Below are 21,527 nucleotides of genomic sequence, written 5' to 3' on the forward strand. Positions count from 1 at the left end.
AGTCTTCTCTAAATCATCCAAGACCACATGGTTCTGCGACACCTACCAGGTGCTGGGGAAGGAGTTGGAGACTTGCCCCAGTGTATCGAAAGTCCAGGCAGAAGACAGCGATAAACACAGAGGCACGTCTCTTTGGCTTATTCCCAGTATTTCCTTGATCTAGAGACCTCATCTAAACTCTTAATAGAATAGATGGTTTGTTCTTGACAGTGGCTCAATGAGTTTTCCTGCTCTGGTCAATGAACAAATTTAACCTTGTACTCCAGTTACAGGAGATCTCTGTGGATTGTTCACACTGAGGGGTTTTGTTTGTTTATTTTTAGTTTAAAGTTTTAGTCAATTTCCTTGCCAGAAAGTATGCTCCCAGTTCCTTTCTGTCATTTCAGTTCTTTATAAGACCCAGGGAATTGTTGTCCTGGGAAAACACATTGATTTTAATATTTCTTTGATAATGGCCCTCAAATCATCTCAAGTTCAGAGCCAAAGCCACAAATGAGGGACTGTATTAGCTGACAGGCACAGGGAAAACAGAAAGGTTTTCGAAGGACCTCAGGCCCTCGTGGATTAAAATAAAGTGACAGCGCCCCTTAGCTGGAGACCCATATGCTGCCTAGAGAGTCTCATTCACAGAATGGGTTTTAGAAACTCAGGAAAGTGGTGTTTGGAGGAGGTTAGAGCTCATCTAGCCCAGTCCACTGGACAATACCCACAAACTTAATTATATAAACTCTGCTCATATCACAAAGAATAAATTCCATTTATGGAAGAAAAAAAAAGAGGATTAAAGAGCCTAGGGCAGAGGGAATTGCCCTGGGGCTTCAGAGCTACCAGAATGGTTACAGAATGTGAACTTTACAAGAATTGAACAGAGCTCTGTGATATTGGGTCTCATTTCTACTTTTTCCGAAAGGAGAAAATTACAAATCATTAATAACTTCCCTTCCTGATTCCTCTCTATGTTGTGTCATCTTCCAATTACTGCGATTGTGCTGATGGCACCAGTTTCTTAAAGGCCCAGCTATAAAATATATGGACTAATTGTCAAACAAAACCAGGGAGCTATTAACACCCCAGCAGTGCAGCCCTTCTGGTCGGACTCTATTACATCTACACCACGGGTTTGTAGAGCTCCAATGTGGGCCTTGAAATGCTGAAATAAATTAACTCCTTTATTTAGACATAAACATCACATCACACCCCAGAAGGAGCCAGAATGGACATTTCTGGTTCACACATTCAGTCCAGGGCAAAGAGAGCTACTTCCCTGTAAATATCGCTAACCATAATCTGAATTTTCTAATTTCAGAAACCCATTCCTCTAACAGAGTAATATTTATAGAAAATGAAATTTGGGTTTTCAGTTATGCCAACTTTCTCTTTCATATTCAAATGCTACATATATTCCAGAACATGTTTACAGAATTCTCCCATATTTCTAAATAAATACACAAAAGAAGTTCTGAAATATACACATTTTAAAGATGACTTTGCACACAGCAGCTTATTCCCAGATGTTTTACATTCTGAATTTCTCAATAAATGAATAACATGCTAGGAAAGCAAACATGGCCTGACAGTATTTAGTCTAAGTTTTTTAAATGGTATAACATATGTAGCTAAAAACAATTTTCAATAACTATTATTTCACCATGAGCGGTTATTAAAGAATTCAAAATGAGCATTTGTAGGGTTCAGCACTGGAGTTCTGATAAATGCAGTTTCGAGGATAATTTTAATTGTTTTGGGTTTCTCACAACCACACGGCAGAAACAATTCTTGTCTTCTATCTTCTGAGTTATATATATGTGAGTATATATATTCATGTGACAAGCCCATGATCCCAGTTCACTGCCACAAGTGCTCATTAACAAGCCTCACAGCCCACAGTCAGTTCTGCGAGCTTTGAACCAGTTCCAGAACGAGGGCTACAGCAAATGGCAGCCTGGCCTTTTCACTTCTTCCATTTTTTGTATTTAAAAAAAAAATGCAGAAAACTCCCAATAACTGCTCCTTTCACACCTTTTATCTCCTTTATAAATTTGTAATATTCACTCATTAAATCTCAAACTTTGCTACATTCTTATGTAATGCTTAATTCTCTTCTTCTCTGGGGTTGGCTGGTGAAATGTCTTTAATTAAAAAAGCTAAAAGCACTCTAAATCTGGATGGCAGACTCATTTCCAGGGCATTCAGGCATGTTGTCTAATTTTAAAACTCTGACAGGATACATGTAAATTTATGCAAGTTTCATAAAAGTCACAATTTCCTCCTTGAATTCAAGCTAAAGAAAATGCCCTCGAGCTCTTTTCAAAGCTGTTTGTTTTACTGGAAAGCTCATTTTGCCTATTGTGTTGGAGGTGATTATTCTAAAGAATATCCAATGTCAGAATCCCATCAATCCCTAAGAATTAAGGAGTTAAGTTTCCCTACTATTGATCAAACAGGCTCTTTGATCACTATTTTATGGCTCTTTAAACACAGATGGGGGTGGGGAGGGGAAAATATTATCATGCAAATTATTTTGGTTGACAGTAATTAAGAAATTATATGTTAAGAAAATCAGTAATTGTTCACATGAGTCACTAATGTGTTTTCATTCTTTGTAAAACTTTCTGGCACGCCCTTCCTTTCTTGCTTTAAATAAGCAAGGACTGGAAAATATGCACAGTATTTGGAACCCAGGGGAGTGACATACTAATTCAAAGTTTGCTTGGAAGTGTAGCTTTGTGGAAACTCAAGCTTGTTCCCATCCTTTTGTTTCTACCAGACTTTGCCCCAGACTTAGCTCCAGAATGTTGGGGTAGCCCCTTTGCCTGTGTGAGGTAGGGTCTCCTAAGGGCTGGGACTCTTCCCCCTTTCTTCAGAAGGCCCATAGCTGGAAGACCCAGTGCCTGTGAAATCTTTAAGAATAACCACAAAATGGGGGAATCAAAACCAGCTCAGCCATGGGCAATTAACTAGTCCTTGCTAATTCTGTTGCTCCCCAGAAGCAAATCTTCACTCCGAATTAAACCTTTGCCAAAGTTTGTTTTGGAAAGGCCTTAAATCCACAGGAAAGCGACTAACAGGGTATGATGGAAGGCTGAGACAAGCTCCCTCCCGAATGGTTGGGACACATTCAAATGAACTCAGGTTAGCTTACAAATCACGGATCCCTAAAAGAGCACAAACTAAAATTACATTTGTTTTTATTGAAAGACGGTCTCAAGTGCTGACATGTAGTGTAAGACATGTGATACATAATAATACTCTTAAACCAGTTCTGACATAATATCTCCGGCGGCCTAATAACCACAAATGATTGCTTTAGTTAAGAACTAGCCAGAAGCAAAATAGATCCACGTAAAAGTAGCTTGAACCATAAATACCTCAACAATATTTTATGTCACTTTGTAAAAGTTAAAGGAGTCCTATAATAATTAACAACAAAAACGCCATGTTCTTTACTATTGTGTGTTGGTTGTGAAAGGTTATTTCATAGTCCCCCAGGCTGCCAGTGTCGTAAATTATGCAGGCACCAAGAAGCATTAAGGAGAAATAATAGCAATTTAAACGAAGGCTGACGTAATTCATGATAAACAGTCATTGGAAAATATTACAATGTTGTCTTTTTTGAGTGGGTTTAATCAGAAGAATGTGACCATATTCTAACATAAACCACTTCTCTTTTCCATTGTGCTAGCACTTGGAATGTTGGCACTCACCCTGGCTGCAAGGTTCTTATTCACAATAATTGCTGAATCCAGGGCTCTAACACCTCCCGGGAACCTAACAATGTAAATTTGGTATTCTGATTGATGGAAGGAGCTTCCAAGACAAAGCTCAAAAGCTCTAGGCTGCATGGTGGTCCAAAAGAGGGACTGAAATTTGAGATACGCATAGCCAGGATAACTTAAAGAATATATATCAAAAAAGATGGCTAAGTGATGCAAACACAGAAGAACTGCTTTATTGTCACGTCTAATAGAACCTTGAGATGTGGCATGAATCCAGCAGCTGTTATGATAAAAGCAAACCTTTGTAACACATTGTTCTGGGTGAACTGTAAATACAGCAACACATTAAGAAACAAATATGATGAGAAAGGACCAAACCTGCCAACTTTCATTAATGCAAAGTATCGCCAGGTCAGTCTCATGGACATGATCACAGTATATGGCGGCCAAGCAGATATCTGAACACACACAAATTGTTATATTTATATGGGGACGGGGAAGGGGAATTCTGCGCATAAAAACTGGGAGAGGTGGGGATTTTCTTGTTTTGTTTTTTGTTTTGTTTTGTTTTTACCCAAAAAAGAAAAAAAAAAAGGCAGCAAGCTCAGAAACATGCCAACGCGGAGACTGGGCAATATTTACCTCTCTGGAATTCACCCAGTCTTTGGGAGTGTAAAGGGAATAATATTGCTATTATAGCTGCAAAGCCTTCCAATGTACAGTTCATTTAAAAGTCTTTAAGCCAACTATTGATTATTCGTGTCAACGAAGGAAGGCCAGGATAAAAGAAAACGCTGAAAATCCAATAGCTTATTTTTCCCACTAGTTTCTATTTCATTCATGATCCATTCTTTCCAAAGGCCATTAAGAGCAGCACAAATGATTTCATTTTTGCTTCTTCCCTTTTTCTCTGCCAGCCTTCGGGTGGAGGTGCTAATGAGCTGGAATAAACTCAAATGAAGGCAGAGAAGGCAAAGGGGGCCTGCCGAGGGAGTGAGGGGCCTGGATCGTCTACGTAGTGGGGCCCTTGTCCCTGATAATCAAAAGTTAATTGCCACCTTCCGAAGATCACTTATAATATCCATTATATAGCAAAACAGACTATTTTTGACTCAGGATCTCTTTGTCCAACTGAATCTATTTAAATAGTCCCAGAGGTCAAATATCTGGCCACTCCTTTAAAAATATTCTTTCAAAGTATGATAAATGGCTTTCTTTGGCATTTACACTAATAAAAGCATATTTTATCTCCTCTTACCACACAAACCTTACTCTCTCTAAATAGCCCATTGCGAACATTATCAGTGAATTTTGCTCAGTGTACAAATATTTTAGGTATTAAAATGAGTAGCAGAACGCAAAACTTGCAAATATTTATTTTTAGACATATGGGAAAAAAAGCAATTAGAGCTAAAAATGTGAAGAATGAAGAGCTCACTTAGAAGCAATTACATTGGACATGCAAACTGTTCTACCATCAAACTTTTATTCAGATGCCATAGAGCATATTAAGAAATATCACTTGCACACAAAAAAAGAAAATATTACTTCACAACTGAAAATATCCAATCACTATAAACAACATCTGGGGGTCATTAATAACTTACTCCACAGCTGAATTAGCCAAAGCATAAGTGGCCTGACTCAGAATTCCTAAATTTCTAATTTTGAAGGAAAAACAAAACATAAAACCACGACTTATATTTGCAAATATGGAAGCTCTTTGGGCAGTTTACATGAATACGCAAATGTGTGTGACACACAACAATCAATTTGTGTACATATACCGGGGACATACTGTACTGTTTATGCGTTAATCGCCATCTCGCCTTAAGTGGTGTCCTGTTTTTGTTTTGAGGAAGTTTAAAATTGTAATATTGAGTTCACTCTTTGCTCAGAGCCCTGTATGTAATTAGCATATTTTTCAGACTGGTAAGAATCTGACCATAAGCAGCATCTGAGAAGCTTCCCATTCCAAACTACTACAAAGCCTTTCATACGCAACCTGACACATTTTAAGAGCAAGCATACTGTTCAAATATTCCAGCCCTCAGATAAAAGAACTAACAATTTTACTGCCACACAAGCCACTGTGCTGCAACACCCTAAATATTTATACTAACAAGAGTTGAAAATAGTATCAGAGAACAATGCCAAAATATTTCTTCTACTCATTAATAGCAACAGTCTTTGGCAAGACAGATGCCAAAAAGCCAGCACTTTTCTAATTCACTGGGTCCCATCACATGGTCTGTTATTATAGGTTTCATGGAGAGTCAACAGCCTGGTTGATTTATGGGCAAGGGAAAATAGTCTTTATGACAATTCATATTTACATTTTTAAAAAATGTCTCTAAAATATCTCTCTATAAAGAACGAAATTTCAACTGTAAGGCACACGATTCTTATCACATTTCACTGTCTCTGGAACTGGTGGTTTCCCAATGGACAGCATCTTACAATGATAATGCTTTTTATTTCTTGGCGGTATGTATGAAAATGATGTGTATTAGAAATGATGTTGTCTTAGACTGGATGCAATATAGTGCCTAATTGTTTGGTCTGTATCAGGGGTCAGCAAATTTTTCTGTAAAGGGTAGGAGTGTTTCAGCCTTCTGGGCATACTCTACTCAACTTGACTGTTGCAGCACAAAAACAGTCGTGGAGAGGACAGAGGCACACGAGTGTGGTGTGGCAGTGTTTGGTAAAACTCTGTAGGACACTGGGCACCTGGTTGGCTCAGTTGGTTAAGTATCCAACTCTTAGTTTTGTCTCAGCTCATGATCTCACGAGTTCATGAGATCAAGCCCCTCATTGGGCTCTGTACTGACAGTGCAGAGCCTGCTTGGGATTCTCTCTCTCCCTCTCTCTCTGCCCCTCCCCCACTTGTGCTCTCTCTCTCTCTCTCAAAACAAAATAAAACAAAACAACAAAAACCCCAAAAACCTGTGTAAGGCAGCAATGGATCAGGTATGGTCCATGGGTCATAAATTTGCCCTATTTAACATACTGTGAGAATGGATCCAGTGGTACACACTGAGGGAACATTAGGCCTGACGCAGTGCCCCCTGGTGGCACACACCTGTCTCACTCCCTGGTCTTGCCAGTGTGACACCTTGCCTTCAGCAGGTGCCCAGGGTATGTCAGGCGAGGCTAAGGCGACCGATTGTGCTTAGGGTCACATGCCTCAGTAAATGGATATTGTCCAGGGGCCAGAAACAAAGACTGTGCAGGTGAATGTGAAGAACTTCTATGGGGACATTTTTGGGGTCTCTTTTGTCAAAAATTTTGAACACACGTTGGATTCTTGTAATTATTCTTCACGTGAATAAGAGTAGTTAACAGTTTACCAAGGACAGCAATGCAGCACACCCCACAGGGGCACTGGCTGTAGAAAACCAAGCTGGCTTTGAATCCCAGCTCCACCATTTGACTAGCTGCTGGATGACTTCCTCTTAAATAGTTCTAACCTCAATTTTTTCGTCTGCAAAACAAGGACACTACCTACCTCAAAGTATTGTGAGAATTTAAGGAGGTGATGTATATATTAAGTGCTCATACACATTAAACCTTAAACCTTTCCTAAATCTTTAACTAAAGTAATTAATCATATAAAATATATGTAATTTATTAAATAGATATCATCTAGGGACACAGACTATATTTAGACATCTAATACAGTGCCTTACACATAGTACACTCTCAGTAAAAGTTATGAGTTACTGTTATTTTTTTTTAAATATTTTTATTTATTTCTAGGAGAGAAAGACAGTATGAGCAGGGGAGGGTCAGAGAGAGAGGGAGATACAGACTCTGAAACAGGCTCCAGGCTCTGAGCTGGCAGTCAGCACAGAGCCCGACGTGGGGCCCGAACCCACGAACTGCGAGATCATGACCTAAGCGAAAGTCGGACGCTTAACTGACTAAGCCACCCAGGCACCCCAAGTTACTGTTATTTTTTAATTACCCAGAATTCTCAGTAAATGAGCTTCCCTAGTTAGTGAAATGTAAAGTTTACAGAGAATCATGCCAAATCATTATTTGTTTCACAGAAAGAATGCAAATATGTGAGGACAGAGAGAGATCTGAAAGATCACCTGGTTTAGGGATTCATAATCTAAGATTTCACATAGTGGACAAATCCTGAAAAATATATGCAGATTTCCTATATTTGCTTGATAGGTTAATTTTTGCTAACATTGTTCAAAGCCACGATGATAATGATGACAATGATGATGTTTGCACGCACACTTTCGTGAGAAGATTCATAGCTTTCTTCAGATCCTCCAATGGGGCTGATATCCAAAAAAGCTAAAAAATCCAGTCCAACCCTCCATTTCATAGGTAATACTGGAAACCTAGGATTATCTGAATTGCTGAAGCTCCATATTTGGTAAGAGAGTCCGATGCTGAACTCAGTTCTCTTGACTCACAGTCAAGGGCCCTTTCTGGTACCTTGTGCATTCTCCTATTCTGAGTAATTAATACCACTAGAGTGTATCCCTCCAAAGTCCTGCACTTTTGCTTAAGGAAGGCCTTTTGCAGGAGCCTGTGACTACCCAGGGAACATACCCTACCTTCTGCTGCCACTTGTCACCTCACTCTAGCACATCAGCACCATTGCAGCTCAAGGGTTCTACCATCACACCTGGATGGAAACAATTAAGGAAGGAGGAGCTGGCGGTAATCATTACCTTGTCAACTTCCGCTCCCCAACATCATGGCCACCACTACAACTTTGGGCATTCCTACAGCACCAAGTCTCAGTCTTAAGTGAGTATAAAGTAAGATTAAAATATTGGTGACAGGACATTGCCCATTCAAATTCAGGAGGTCTGAAACTAAAAATCACAATTTTAGTGAGTTCTTCAGGAGACCAAAGACCTTTGCCTCAGTTCACTTTCTTGCCTAAGCCCCCTAGTATTCATTGAAGAAATTTTTTCCTGTCATGCCTTAGAGCCATGCAGAAACTGTGGATCTTCATTCTGAACACTGGGTTCTCAGTGTCCTCAACCATAGCTGTAGAAGGTTCAGTAGATAGGGGTGATTGTAACTAAGCACTGAGCTGGCTCTGATTATCTGATATCTCTGCTATTGCTTAGAAGGAAAATAATTTTGGCAATAAGAGATTCTTGGAATTTATCCGAAAGAAACCATCAAAATGCTGATGCTTCTATAAATAAAGATGTTCATTACAGTGTTAATTATACATTACACATTAAAGCAAGAAAACCAAACAAAACCCTGGAAGAAACAAAGCAAGTACTAATAGAAAGGGATTATGTAAACTCTGATAAAGTCATTTGATTCAGTATTATGCAACTATTAAAGTGGGGCTAATAAAACTGTTCCTAAGAATATGAGGAAATGTTTATTTTATAAGGACTAAAATTTTAAGGTATAACAATTGCATATATAAAATGTTCTCAAGTAAATAAAAATGCTATGGAAAAAGTCTGGAAGGAAATAGATAAACCCTGATGAGATTACCAATGATACTTAGGGAGGCAATATCAAAGAGTGGATAAGCATACCAGCTTTGAAGCCAGACAGACCTGAACTGGAATCCAGCCTGACCACTTACTAGCCATGTGACTTTGGGCCGATGTGACCTTTCTTAGCCTCTGCTTCCTCCCAAGTGAAGGAACGGCTAATATGGGATTCCTTACAGGGGCCTCCAAGGAGTGAGATCACGTATGTAAAGGAGTTAGCATAAGGCCTGACATATGGTGCATGCTCACAGAAGAGTGGCAATTATTATTATTATTATACTTGTCCTTTCCATAATGGAAATAATTTCATAATGAGAAAAATATTTTGAAAAACATACGAGCTGTTTTTTTACTATTTTTTTTCCCTCCTTGAAACATTATACAAAGGATATTCTGGATGGGGAGCATCTGGTTGACTGAAGATCCTGGCTGACTAGGGTTTGCTGCATAGGATCCTGCAGCTGTGATGCTATGCCCTTCAGGACTGGGCCACATTTGAGGGGATGGCCTCAAGAGCCTAGATCGAGAAACTGATGCCCGAGTCCCATTGAGGGCTTACCACGACTGTACTCATGTTTAGCCACTGAATTTCCTGATCAGTTCTTTAACTGCCCAATGGGGTCATGGAATCCAGTCCTTGAGGTTATACAAAGTTGTTCAGAGGCAAGTCATTGAAGACAGGGTGAAGTCCACTTGAAACGTTTGACCAACACTCCTCCATGTGAAGGACATTCCTCTTCTGAGTTGTGAATGCCAGTGTGAGGGTGGGATGAGCATCTGCCTGGGTGGGAAGTGGTCAGGCCACAGTCTCTCTGCTCTCTGAGGCTAACTCCTCACCTCAGCTCCAGCAAGGTCAGCAAGACAATTTAATAGGGCTCCCAATAGCTCCTTTTGTTCTAGTTCTGACACATTTCAACTTCCCTTTCTTGAAGAACGATGGGATAGAATGCATTCTTTATAGCATGGGACCTATCATCTGGCCTATGATAAAGACAAACAGCAAAATAATCCACTTTTACCAACATCCTTTCTCTTTCTGAAGGTGTCTATGCTGGGGGTGGGGCAGTGGTCAGTATCCTGACAGAGTATAGCTTCTGGCACTGTGCGTGATATCTTTGTTAAAATATTTGATCTCTTATTTTATTATTTTATTTATTTATTTTTTTAAGTTTATTTGAGAGAGAACAAGGGAGTGGGGAAGGGACAGAGAGAGGAGAGAGAGAGAGAGAATCCCAAGCAGACTCTGCACTGACAGTGTGGAGCCTGATGCAGGGCTCAAACCCATGGATTGTGAGACGAAACCAAGAGTTGGACACTTTAACTGGCTGAAGCACCCAGGCACCTCTATCTCCTATTTTAAAGACCTAATGTTCATGTCTGGAACGGTGAGGAAGAAAGTGTGGCTTGTGTGTTGTGAACTTGCCTCATTCAACGATGGAACTCCCCTCCCTGAAGCTCTCCTGAGAGACAAGGCCTCATCCTCATCCATAAGGAACACGATGCAAGTCAATGCTCCACAAAGTATGCTCAGGGTGTAGGTGCCATCAGCCAAGTAATCTTCCTCGTAATGAATATTAAATTGGCTAAGCTTTTTCTCTTCCAACACTTTCTGATCTGATCCCAGCGTGAACTGTGATCTGTATTATGTTCCAGATCCAGATAACCCACATTTAATTGGAACTTGTCAATGTCCTAGACGATAATGACCCTGCCACTGTTCCTTGATTTTCACACTGAATTTTGAGATCTGTGGGCTAGAGGCTGGAGAGATCAGTGTGGTGACTTCTGTGTACAGGTTACTATTTGCTTTAACTTATGGATGCTCCTTGACTTCCTCAGAGAACACCCTTCTAGGTTGTGCAGACCCCAGGATCTATTAAACATCATAACAAATGAACAATCGTCAGCCAAAGATCTTCACCAATTTATGAAGAACATCCCCCTGGTTTGAAAAGGTGAGTAAATGTTGAGGGGGGAGGGAAATTTCCTTTGAGCTAGATACTTTTCCTTGAGAATTCAATCAATTGGCAATGAGCTAAAACCTAAAGATTGAGGTCAAGAAAACTTGACTCTAAGGAAGAAGATAAAATGATAATTTTAAGCCTTCTGGAATTTGGCAGGATTTTTATACTATTTCCACAAACATAAGTTGATACAGAGGTGAGTAAGGCATGATTCTTACCCCATCTAGGAGCTTAGAATCTAGGGGAAAGAAATGCAATAGAATCCATTAACTTTAATACCAAGCAGAAGAAAATCGCAACTTTACAAAAGTACTGAGGAACAGAAGGACACGGAGTTAAATGTTCTAGAAGATTTCTCTGAATCTACAGTTTTAACCTAGAAGCAGCCCCTAAACAGCCAGGAAACCAAGCAGACACCTCAGTCCTTTACCCCCTGCTGATGCCATCTCCTCCTTCTCCTTCTTATAGGCCCAAGGGGAAATTTCCAATTTAATAAGAGACAAGTTGACTTTTCCTCCAAGTGGCTTCCCCTGGGTCCTAACCACAATGGGGCCTCTGAGAGAAGGACTCAGGAGCACCCACTCCCTCAGGGGAAGGTGACATCTTCTAGGAAGAAAAAAAGTTTTCCTAGCAGAGGCTGTATTTCTGTTGTTTTGTTTTCTTGTGTGTGTGTGTGTGCGCGCGCGCGCGCGCGTGCGTGCGTGTTTCAACGTCTATGCCGAAAGCTAAAAATGGCAGAGGAAACAATCTCTTTGAGCTTCAAAGTCTGGAGTATTTTCCATCTCCTCACCTGAAATAACTTCCTTTTTTTTTTTTTTATCCCTCAAGGTTCAGTTGAAGATCCACTTCCTCTCAGAGCCCTCTCCTGACATCTGGGCCCTCTTTTACATCTTTTAACTCCAGGGAGACCTACAATTTGACCTCCTCTACTTAGCCCTTAGTGGACTGCCTTGCAGTGTCCATAATATGGCAAAGTTGTCTCATTTACAAAGCTTGACAGATATTATCCCCTCTGAACATCAAAATAAGTCCTGAATCTTATCCCCATGCTTCTGTCACTTGGAGATGGAAGTCTGCCCCCTGGTGTCAGCGGACTGGGGTTAGGGTGCAAACTCTCACTTGGGCAACATGCTGGATCTGTGACTCTGAAGTAACTATGCTACAAGGCTGCTCATGGTAAAATGCAGAATTGTTAAGATCACAATAATATCTATGGTGGTCCATTATTCTATGTCTTATGTCTTGATTTTTAAGTGTCTTGAGAGCAGAGACCCATATCCCAACAATGCCTGGGGCTCTGCCTTCAACAGAGCCAGTGCTCAATGCATGAATGGAAGTGCCCAGAAGCCTTAGAATGTACCAGTCTTTTTCTGCCTAAATCCCTCTGTTCTTCAGTCTTCCACGATGGCAACTGGAGAGCCAAAAGGGGGTTCAGAGAAGGGACTCTAAGGGAGAGAATTTCTAGGTAACTTCCAAAGGGAGCATAAAGCCCAGATGATGGAGTTGAGGCCCACACCAGCCAGCGATGAGAAGATTTCCTGAGCAGGCATCGCCGCCTGCTCCGGTGCCAAGAGCTTGGCTAGTCTGCCTCCTTTGAAAACCCATTACCAGATCATGGCAAGCGAAATTTAATTTTAAAAAGGGAAATGATTTATGTGCTATAGGAATAAAGAAGTGACAGAAGCAGGAAAGCTTGCATACATTTCATTTTTTGAAATTAGACCTATAATTTTTTCATTAAGGGAGGATGCCAAGTTGGGAAAGCCAATGCGTTCCTAAGCAGAAAATTACAGAGAGGTGTATAATCAAAGTCTGGTCAGCATTGCAACCCTGTGCCTTAAAAAGACTCCATAGAAACACAGGGCAGTTTACTATCTGCCCTTTTCAACCTCTAGCTCTCACAGAACTCTATATTTATCTCTGCCTCTGTGATGAGATGGGAAACATCACTCTGGCTGGTGTGTAGAAGCAACCACAGGGCAGGGATGGCTGAATCAGGGAGGCTGGTAGAATACAGACAAGTGAGGATGGCGACCAGCATCAAAGTTTCTTGATCAGATTTTGAATCTTCATGATCATTGCTTTCCTAACCACTCCAACACACACCAGTCTCTCTAAATCCTATAGAACCCACTGTATATTCATTATCCAGAGAACTGGTGATCAGTTATCTGTTTCCAGGCAACTGGATCTCAGGAAGCTGGAAAGACCTTTCTGAGCCAGGTCCAAGCTGAAAGGCAGCCTAGTGTCATTTTTAAGAGCACAGATGCTGAGCCAGACTGTCTAGGTTCAAACCCCGGTCCTGCCACTTGATAGGTTAATGTCCTTACTTCAAAAATGGGGGACAGCAATGATACTGACACAGGATATTCATGCATCCACTCACTTATTTAACTCAATATTTATTATACACCTACTGTGTTCCCAGTATTGTTCTAGTCCCTGGATACAGGTGTGAACCTGATTTTTTTAAAACGTTCTTTCTTTTGAGAGAGAGAGAGACAGAGAGAGACAGAGAGAGAGAGAGAGCATGAGCAGGGGAGAGGCAGAGAGAGAGACTCCTGAGCAGGCATGTAGGGCTCAAACTCTCAAACTGTGAGGTCATGACCTGAGCCAAAATCAAGACTCAGACACTTAACTGACTAAGCCACCTAGGTGCCCCATGTGAACCCACTCTTAAAGAGCTTACATTATGACACAAGTGGGGATGAGGGAGACAGATGATAAACATATAATGAAACACATATGAAAGTTAATTTCAGATAGAGATAAATTAAAAGAAGATAAGTATACGTTGGGTGATGGGATGGAGCTGAACATGTGAAAAGGAGAAGGTCAGAGAAGACTTCTCTGGGGAGCAGACATCTGAGCTGAGGCTGCAAGGATGAGAAGAAGCCAGACCCATGATACCTGGGGAAACACATTGCATGCAGGACAAACAAGTATTTCTGGAATGAGTGGATGTTGAATGATCTTTAGTAGCGAATGATACTCATTTCCCCAGTTGTCTGTATAAGTATGAAATAGTTCTGTAAATGTTTTTTGAGGAACCACTATGGACTTGACATGTGGTTAAAGCTGTGTGGGGTGGTGCAAGAGGTACAAGAAGATTTAATTAACGATGAGTACTTAAGTAGTACTTGCCATGGACCATCTAAATGTCTTAATCCTCACAGCTCTGTGAGGTATGGTGTATATCCATGACATTTGGTCCATGGCTATCCCATATTTTCCCAATCTTCTCCCCATATACCACACTGTAAGATCATTAGGAGTGCAAATTGTTCTGTTTTATTCACAACTGTGTGCACAGGGACCAGAACAACACCTGGCACATGGTAGGTGTGTAATCGATATTGGTGCAGTGCATAAATAGACAAGAATGTACTGTGTGTCAGGCACTGTGGTGGGCTCTCTGCATCCCCAGACAGCCTTGCCTACAGTCCAAGGAACTTTAATCAGCCCAAATCCCTTGAGCAGAATGAAGGGGTTTAAAGGGTATCTTTCGCTATCAAGAGAAGTTTACAAATCAAGTGAATACAGACTTATTCTGAACCTCATTCTACCATCCCTACCCTTAACTAGCACTTTTGCCTATGATTTTTCAATGACCTGGTTCTTTCCTGTGGGGTGTGTGTGTGTATGTGTTTTAACTGATAAAAATATCTGTTTCACCCTAGAGAGGAATATGTTGATCTTGCTAATGTAATGGGATATAACTTTCTTGCTTTACTAAATGAAACGCTAGGTGAAATATTAGCCAATATAGACAAAAATCCTTTCTTCTGGAGTGAACAAGAGTTTATTGTACCCATGAGTCCAAATAGTTTTTAATAACCCATTGAGTCCCCTCAGCTACAAAAGGAGTCCAGAGTTATTTTAAAATATCCCTTCAAGTTCCAAAACTAGAAAAGAAATCTGTGAATCCTACCCATTCCATATATCCTGACTCTGAAAGTTAACTTACAGTAACAACATAAAAATTCTGTTCATTAACCCTCCACAGAGATGGTACCCTAGCTTCCAACACCTCTGCCCCAGGAGGCCTGCTCTCTGGCCCTCTTTGTGTCTCAGTGTCCTGGAAGCCAAGGCCATATGTTAATCATTACATGTACTATTGAGTATATCCAATATACCACAACATTTACTATGTTGTATGATGGGCTTAAACATTCCTCTGTCCCTACTTGGGCAGCATATGCAATAAACAGAAGATACCAAGCATGGTCCTGGTTAGGGCATTCTCTAATGACAAACAGAACATCTAGAAAATTTCCAAGACAAAACAGTCCTCTGAGAGAGATCTCTGAAGGTTAAGGGCTTTTGCATAAATAGCAATATACAAGAAGCATGGCTCCTTTTCCACTCAGCTTCAATTAAAGAGAAACATCTGCCTTGTTATCATCTGGGAGATCGGTGGGCACTGCAGGCAGGCAGGCAGCAAAAGCCTGAATGTGGACAGGGGCCAGGAGAAAGGCCATTTGATCATCGAAATCCACTGTGACCATGAAACCTACTTTGGCAAGGAAAAAAATGTTTACTCACTTACAAATTCCCATGATCCTTAACAAAACAACTGCCTTTCCTTTCATTTCCAGCAAAACATGTGATGTTTAGAGGGGAAGAGGCACAGTCCAGCTTGTCCTCTGCTTCAAAATAAATTTATGCCTCCTGAATTTTCTTTCATAAGAAGTCAAAGCTTCATCCCCTCTTCCATTTTCCTCCCTCCCTTGGCTTTTTCTTCCTCTGTCTATAATGTCATTATTTCACCCAACAGGAAAACAGAAATGGAAAGTTCAGTGCAGAGTCGGAAAAGCTTCTTTAAAACATATTGTAAAAAGTAGGAAAGTTTTCTTTTCCATTAAGTTCTAGGAAGAGTCCCAGGGTCTTAGAGAAATGGTTCCTTTATTATTTACAGAGCAAGATCAGTGTAGATGACTCTAAGCTGTCCAAGTCCTAAGGTTCTAATAGAAACAGAAGAGAATCTTCATTCATCATGAGGATTTCTTTTTAGTCAAGCAGATACAGATTTAGTCTGAGTCTGGTGATGAGCTATTACTACCTGGTTTTAAAGATCGGACAAGTGAGGGGCCTTACATCTCTTGCCCAGAGGAATAGCAAATCAAATAGGTGAGCCTTGATTAATACTGTGCCTATTTGTAAGCCTTGCACTTCTATCCCCTAAAGGACGCCATCCTCCCTGCACTTCAGCAAAGGGTATGTTTTAATGCTGATGTCGCCACCTTCTCCCTGAGGGGCAGACCTCATGGTTTCCTACACATGAACCAAATGCAAGATAGTAGTCCATCTCATCTCTGTTCTTTTCAGGTGAATTACTACATCAGTCCTTTAACCCCATTCCATTCCTTGGTCAAGGAACACACACACATACACACACACACGCACACACTCACTCATACACACCCCGACTCCAAAGAACTTAGATGCATGTCTTATGTCTCTTTGTAATTCAAAACTCAGACTAAAATAAACCATATCTTTTATTATATTTTTAATTAACCATATCTTTAAAAAATTTTTTTTGGTGGTTTATTTATTTTTGAGACAGAGAGAGACAGAACATGAGCGGGGGAGGGTCACAGAGAGAGGGAGACACAGAATCTGAAACAGGCTCTAGGCTCTGAGCTGTCAGCACAGAGCCCGATGCAGAGCTTGAACCCACGAACCACGAGATCATGACCTGAGCCAAGTAGGACACTTAACCGACTGAGCCACCCAGGCACCCCTAATTAACCATATCTTAGTCCATTTAGTTCTACCCATATTTATGAACTGATTTCAACTCATTTATATATATTTAGTCCATCTTACATCTGATAAAAGCTGGTACCTTACAGTTACCCATGTATCTACTGTTCTGTGCATGCCTCTGTTTGGATTTAGCTGTCAACACCTCACACATGTAAAATCAATCTGTGTGATAGTAATGTAAACATCATGCATGACAAAGTGGTGGGCATTTTATTGTTCTGACAGGGAAAACAGGCAAAATGTGTGCACATGTATGTTTTTCCTACAGTTCAGACAATAATATGATATAAATGATGGTATGTGTTTTACAAAAGAAGAATCAAATTATAAAAAGAGGTAACAGCAAGATGGGGGAAGGCTGAAGAATGCCTCGTGTTAGGAGAGTCTAACAGGACAGTGGGGGCAGGAATTATGCATAGGGGAGAGATTTTTATGAGAAAAATTGTCATTCATAACGTCACTTTCCTCTCTTATTATTATAATCTCATTTCCTAATTACATGTGCAATACAACCAGTTTTCGCAATGCTTTAGTGGGGAGTCCGTTGCTTTAGTTTTAAAAACAGGCAATTCTCTTGCGCTGAGAAAAGAGCACATTGCCTTTAAGAGCATTGTAACTGACAAGACGGAAGGATTCAGGCAGGATGTTGAGGCTGAAGCTTTTCAATCACCTGCCATTAATATGATTCAATTTATGCTTATGTCATAGGTTTAGATATCACACAGTGCTGTAAGCAGGGAAGGGACTTGAATAAAATACAGGGAAGAAAGCAGATGGTATGCTATCAAAACCCTTCAAGCCTAAAATAACCTTTCCCAAGTAAGGAGGATAGTTAATTAAAACCAGGATATATTTACTCTATTCCGAATATCTCAATGTAAATAAAAATCAAAATGACACCACTGTAATGTGGGATTAAATGATGAAATTTCATCTATTCTATTTTTCTTTAATAGTTTCTAATCAAACTTTTCATTAAACAGCTTCATAAAATTCCACAGAGAATTTATTTATAGAGATTCATTGTAGATTTAAAAGCCTTACTTTTATTGTTCAATTAAACCTGTTATTCAGTGGACAACATTGAAACAGTGGGGAGAGGGGATGGTGTCTGAGCAGTCGGGAAAGGCTGTCACACACACAGAGGGTGGGGGTCATCCCTGCCCAAGAAAGCCTAGTTCTGGCTCCAAAGCCACTGCCTGAGTCTGGGTCCACAGACTCATATTCCTGTCCCTGTCCCCCTGGTAGAGAGAGGGTACCAGTCCATTAATTATGGCAAACTAACCTAGGGAAAGCCAACAGTTCACCCACAATGAAGGCAGCCATTCTTAACATGGAGAGTCAGGACATGAATTGTCAGTGATCTAGAGATTTCCCAAACTTTTCTATTAGCCTTTCTCCCTATCTTTTCTTTTTTTAATTTTTTATTATTTATTTACTTTCGAGAGAGAAAGCACGAGTGGGGGAGGAACAGAGAGAGTGGGAGAGACAGAATCCCAAGCAGGCTCTGTGCTGTCAGTGTGGAACCCGACGCGGGACTCCAACCCACGAGCTGTGAGATCATGACCTGAGCAGAAGTCAGATGCTTTCACTGACTGAGCCACCCTGGTGACCCTCTCCCTGTCCTTTTTTTTTTTTTTTTAATGTTTTTTTTTTTTTTTTTTTTTTTTTATGTGTTTTTTTTTTTTTTTTTAATTTATTGCTAGGAGAGAGAGAGAGATAGCGTGAGCTGGGGAGGGTCAGAGAGAGAGGGAGTCACAGACTGAAACAGGCTCCAGGCTCTGAGCTCGCAGTCAGCACAGAGCCCGACACGGGGCTCGAACCCACGAACCGCGAGATCATGACCTAAGCGAAAGTCGGACGCTTAACCGACTAAGCCACCCAGGCGCCCCTCTCCCTGTCCTTTAAAACCAGACCCAGTTCTGCCTTTTTCATGAGGTTTTCCCTTGACCCCCTCCCATGATCACCTCCAGTCCCCCCAGCCCACTGCTAAATTCCTCCTGTGCTTGCTTTCTGCAACACTCACCAAATACTTAATCATTGACTTTCTTGTAACATTAGTTAACCTTTCAGGTGCATTAATCCTGTCTTCTCCAATTAGATTTTTAAATCCTCCAAGCAAGCAAGAACTGTGTTTTATTTATCTTCTGAATGCCCTCTCTCACCCCCACTCCATAATCCCATTTAAGAGAAGAAAGCAAAAAATATATTAGTTAATAAAATAAACATTATTTAATCATAGGAAAGCAGACACTGTCCTTTTGAGAAGGGCCTTACAGGTACGTTATGGCAATTTATGAATTTCATGTGTCAAAGGTGTAGCTGCTAAATGCTATAAACCCTTTGCCATCAGCTCCACCATTCACCCACCTGGTGATATGGCTAATAAAATTTGATTTTTACAGCCTAGGCATACTGTTACCTAAATTACATTTGACCAATTACCGAAGTCACCAAACGTGTGGTACAGAATATATACTGTGTAGAAAATTCATCTGTGGGCCCCCTGGCTCTAGCGGTAATCTGACAGACGTGCTTCAGTCATCTGGCAGTGTTTAATATTAGGAACATTTGTTTAATGCTAATGAAATTTATGTTCTCCTACCAACTGTTAGTGGGTTGGAGAAACCCAACCCCACATTTTAACAAACTCTTTAACCCACGTTGCTTTCAAATACGACCAGTTGGAGGTTTAAAAAGGTGATTTCTGGAAATTTAGATGTGTGACCCAAAGTGGAAGGTGGGGGAGGGATGTCAGCGAAGGTATGCAAATAAGGTCAAAATAAGCTTTTTTTGGGGGGGGGGGTAGGGGAAAGTGTGTCCACTTAGGAAACTGAAATACTATACGAAGTACAAACTCAACTACATTAAAGATTAAAGAAAAATCTAATATTCTAATTATTAAGCTATCCATCTAAAAGCTCTTTAAAGGTACCTTTATTCCAAAACAAAGCTTCCACTTTAAGAGGCTGGAGAAGAAAAACAGCATTAAAATTAGCTTTACCAAAAGAAAGTTCAGGAAGACATTCAAAAGTCAGATGCTTGTGTTTGTGAGAACATTTTAAAACTAATTTAGTAACTCTTAACAACCATTGTGATCACTGTTAAATTGGAACTTCTTTCTATTACCAATTCCAGACGCAACAGCTTTGAAGCTCAATGACTAATAACTCTTAAATTAGCCAAAAAGGTTAAAACATTTTTCATTATGTTACATTGTGATACTCTAACTTTGAATACTCTTAAGTGAGGGAAAGCGTTCTTTCAGTTTTATTTTGTGTCAGAAATTTACAGACCTCTTGTGCAGCAAGCAGGGCAGAGAGGTTTGGAAATCAGGGATATGGGGGGAAATCCCTCAAAACAGAAGTGCTAAAAATGGAAGATTTGTAGATGCTGATCTGAAAAGAGAAGGTATTTTTTAAAAATGTTTTATTTATTTCTGAGAGAGAGAGAGGCAGTGTGAGTAGGGGAGGGTCAGAGAGAGAGGGAGATATAGAATCTGAAGCAGGCTCTGAGCTAGCTGTCAGCACAGAGTCCGACACGGGGCTCGATCCCATGAACTGTGAGATGATGACCTGAGCTGAAGTCGGGTGCTCAACCGACTGAGCCACCCAGGCGCCCCAAGAGAAGGTATTTAAAAAATGTATTGGATACATTCATCTACTAGAATAAAAAGGTTATTGGAGTATAAAAAATATGACAATTCTTCTTAGAAAAATGAGAAAATAACTTATATAAACACTACAATTCTCTTATAGAATGACAGTCATCCGGTAAGCCAGAGATGTGAAAGGCATCCAAAAAAAAGTTTGTAAGAAAAAAAAAAAGCAAGGTCCAATGAACCTAGGTCTCCTTCTTCCCTTCCTTCCCTCCTGGATCATCATATTTCATCCCCTCATCCTCATTCCTATGTATAACACCCCTTTGCAGCAGGTAGAGTTCTGCTGGGGTCATGAATAATCAGAGCGGAGAGGCTACAGTGGATTTCTTGAACCATGCTAAGCCTGAGATTATTTAGCAGAATAATCTGAATAATCCATAAACTAAGGATCCTTGGGAAAGCATTAGCTGGCAGCATCAAGGAGTATTCCAACTCAAGGGGACCCCATCAGTGCTCTCTCTGGGCCAGTGGTCTCAGCCTCTTCTCCAACCAAGTACCCATGAGAGATTCAGTGTGGGTCAGTCATCACACTGGTCACTCCATGGTGGCAATTCCCAAAGAAGTGGTAGATGGGGGAGTTTCATGCTTCTGTAAGCACAGGAATTTCCAGGAACATGGATAGCTTGATAAAGCACCCCCAGGGTATTCTGATATCCCTGCCCAACCTGTTGAGAACCACTGACATGATTCAATCTCTTCAACAAACAGATGAGAAAACGAAGATGTGAGAGATGTGACCCTGGCTTGCCTCCAGTCATTCACTGCATCATGCAAGGTCTCCCAAACATATGATATCTCTTCTCCTCCTTCCCTTCTATCTATAGAGACACATGACCGACCGGCTAGGCAGAGATGTAGATAAAGATATGTGTGCATATATCCACGTTTGGTGGGCATAGTGTATAAAAATATATATACAGAT

At 40.6% G+C, this 21,527-nt stretch overlaps 1 protein-coding gene across 2 annotated transcripts in view; it reads right to left on the reverse strand.

The window, feature by feature from the left end:
• The window catches only part of ARID5B (AT-rich interaction domain 5B), a 180,654-nt gene that overhangs the window by 70,363 nt on the left and 88,764 nt on the right, over positions 1-21,527 (reverse strand). The window lies entirely within an intron of this gene.

Source organism: Crocuta crocuta, unplaced genomic scaffold, assembly GCF_008692635.1.
Source record: "Crocuta crocuta isolate KB4526 unplaced genomic scaffold, BGI_CrCroc_1.0 scaffold167, whole genome shotgun sequence".
Taxonomy (NCBI): Eukaryota; Metazoa; Chordata; class Mammalia; order Carnivora; family Hyaenidae; genus Crocuta; species Crocuta crocuta.